Source organism: Myotis brandtii, unplaced genomic scaffold (genome assembly GCF_000412655.1).
Source record: "Myotis brandtii unplaced genomic scaffold, ASM41265v1 scaffold400, whole genome shotgun sequence".
In the NCBI taxonomy this organism is placed as follows: Eukaryota; Metazoa; Chordata; class Mammalia; order Chiroptera; family Vespertilionidae; genus Myotis; species Myotis brandtii.
In genome coordinates, this window is record NW_005365373.1 from 279,983 (window position 1) to 282,798 (window position 2,816).

The 2,816-nt window shown below is 49.2% G+C and overlaps 1 protein-coding gene and 1 pseudogene across 1 annotated transcript in view; both read right to left on the bottom strand.

Annotated features, from left to right (window-relative positions):
- LOC102254505 overlaps positions 1–1,910 on the bottom strand; it is an 87,516-nt pseudogene extending 85,606 nt beyond the window's left edge.
- Positions 1–2,816, bottom strand: part of LOC102254796 (zinc finger protein 501) — a 181,689-nt gene that overhangs the window by 39,403 nt on the left and 139,470 nt on the right. The window lies entirely within an intron of this gene.

The following is a 2,816-nucleotide window of genomic DNA, read 5'->3' on the forward strand; positions in this document are numbered from 1 at the left end:
CAGGAGGCAGCTGATCGATGTTTCTGGCTCTCTATCCCTCTCCCTTCCTCTCTGTAAAAAATCAATAAAATATATATATTAAAAAAATTTACAATTTTTAATTATAAACCTGTGTTTTCTATCAAAATTACTTCTTGTGTGAATTTTGGGAAAATATATATATATATATGGCTCTTAACCCTCATGGATACCTTCTCAGGCTGGGTAGAAGCATTCCCCACTGCATCTGAAAAGTCCTCAAGGTCACACAAGCTCCCATTCAGCATATCATTCCAATATTCGGCCCACCCACTTCATTACAATGAGACAATGGACCCGCTTTCATATCGCAAATAACTCAACAGGTCTCCTCCACTCTGAACATCCTATGGAATATACACCCCCACCAGCCCCAATCTTCAGGCTATGTAGAAAAGGCAAATTCCTTAATGAAGTCCTACCTAACTAAATTAACTCTCAAAACTAAAGATCCTTAAACTACTCTCCTAACTCAACCATTTATGCACATCAGGGCAATCCCCCTCCCCCATGCACACTCCTTTCTTAGTCCCTTTGAATTCATGTATGGAAGACCCTTCTTATTAGAAAACTTCCCTTCCACAGAGACCCCTCTCAGAGACTATGTCCCCATTTAAAAATCTCGTCCAACAATAACTGAGAGAACATGCTGATCAAGTCCTCCCTCCACCTTCTATGGGAGACATCTTCCTACTCCTCTATAGCCAGGGGACTGTGTCCTCCTAAAGGAAACCCACCCATCAAATAATTTACAGCCTCAATGGCAAGGCCCTTAGCAGGTACTCCTAACCACCCCACTACAGCTAAACTATCAGAGCAAACCCCATGGTTCCACCTTTCCAGATTAAAACCCATCCCAGGAACACCTCCATCACGTGAGCTGGAGTCCCCTATTACAGCCACCAGACTCCGCCTTACCCTCATCTATTGCTCACCCAATGTAGATGTAGCCCCCCAAAATCAGTCTTTACCGACCATATCCGACACAAAAGGGCAATTCAGACAATCCCTCTCCTAATGACCCTTTGCATCATATAGGGGACCGCAGCACTGCTGTATCCTATTTGGAAATCCTGTCTCAGGACCTACAAGAAAGCTCCAGATGCAAGCAAGGGCAAAACTGGGAAACAAGAACCTCACCCCTAGGGTAACCTCCCCTCCCCTAGCAAATAACTAGTCAGGTAACTAAGACCCCTGACCTTTCCCTCCCTAAAGATCACATCTAGGCCTCAGTTGTATTTCAGCTCCAGGCCCAGAAAAGCAGCAAAAGCAGACAAGTGACGCTGTGGCAGCCTCGGGACCAGCTTCTGCCTCCCAAGTCCCTCAACAGGACCGTTTTCGAGCCTTCCAGGTGGCCTAATAAATCCATAATTCTTCTTCCTTTTTGGCCCCGTGTGTTCCTCCTTTCGCGAACCTAATATCTATGGCCCCAGCGTTCTGAGAATGAAAGTAAAACTCCTCCTGCAAAACCTCACCTCTTCTCTCTGTTGCCTTTACACCCACAACAGCCCGGGTTTCCGAATCCTCCCTGCTCAGTCGCACCATCACGTCCTTACAAGGTGGCACTGCAGCCTTTCACCCTCTTCCCCCATCAGCCATGTGTCACCCACGAGGGACTCACCATTCTGAGCGCTGGGACCTGGGCGGCGGGACCTGAGAGGCCGGTCCCCAAGGCTGGAGGGTGAAATGGGGTCAGGCTGCGGGGACGCTGTGAGCAGAGAGGAGTCCGGGAGGCACGGGGACCCCAATCTCGGGCTGTTGGGCTCAAGGAGCCTCAGACACACCCCGCACAGCAGGCTCGCTGCCTCCCAGGACTCCTCCTCCTCACAACGAGTGCCCTGAAGCCTGTGAATCTGTGAACAAAGACCTAAGATGTTAAAATGACTACTAGGAGGAAGCAGGAAGTCCCGCCCTAACTGGATGCACAAACACCAAATGCCCTTTAGCTCCGCCCACTTGAGCGCATTTCCTTCTGGGTAATGTAGTTTTCTCCACTGCACTGCCCAGGTGAATACTAGCATCCCAGCCAATGACTTGGTGAATAAAAGTGTTGTAGCACCAAAAAAAAAAAAGTGTTGTAGCACAGCAAGTGACGCCTGGGGAGGGACAAGATGAGATCAAACACCTAGCTAACTGGAACAGACTGACACCCCCAAGGTGAAGAGGGTGGAAAAGAATGCAAAGAGATCCACCAAAGAATATATACCCCGGGGGGGAAATGGGAGACATTGATAATACTATCAACAATAAAAAATACATGTATTAGAAGAAAACAAGATGGCGGCATAGGTAAACACCGGAAATTGCTGCCTCCCACAACAAATTCAAAAATACAACTAAAAGACAAAACGGACATCATCCAGAACTACAGGAAGGCTGGCTGAGTGGAAATTCTACAACTAGAAGGAAAGAGAAAAGCACACTGAGACTCAGAGGAGCTGCGGAGGTGGAGTGCAGAGGTACAGAGGCGCATGAGGCAAGGGCTGGCAACTGAGGACTCGGCTGTCTTTTTGAATCGGGAGGGAGTCACAACCCCCCGACTGCTCTGAACTCTGGTTCCGGAAGACTCTGGGGACCCGGACTTGTGCGGGGAGAGACTGGACGGTCTGGCAGTGGGCAGAACTCGGAACTCAAGGGCGGCTTTCTCTCAAAGGTGCTTGCAGCAATTACCTGGACACTGAGACACAGGGCCCCTTAGGGCAGGGCTGAGGATCAGCCATAGCTGCTTGCTCCACCCTGTTGATCCCCTGAGACCCCGCCCCACCCAAGCTGTGCACAGAGGCTTTTGCATATGAATG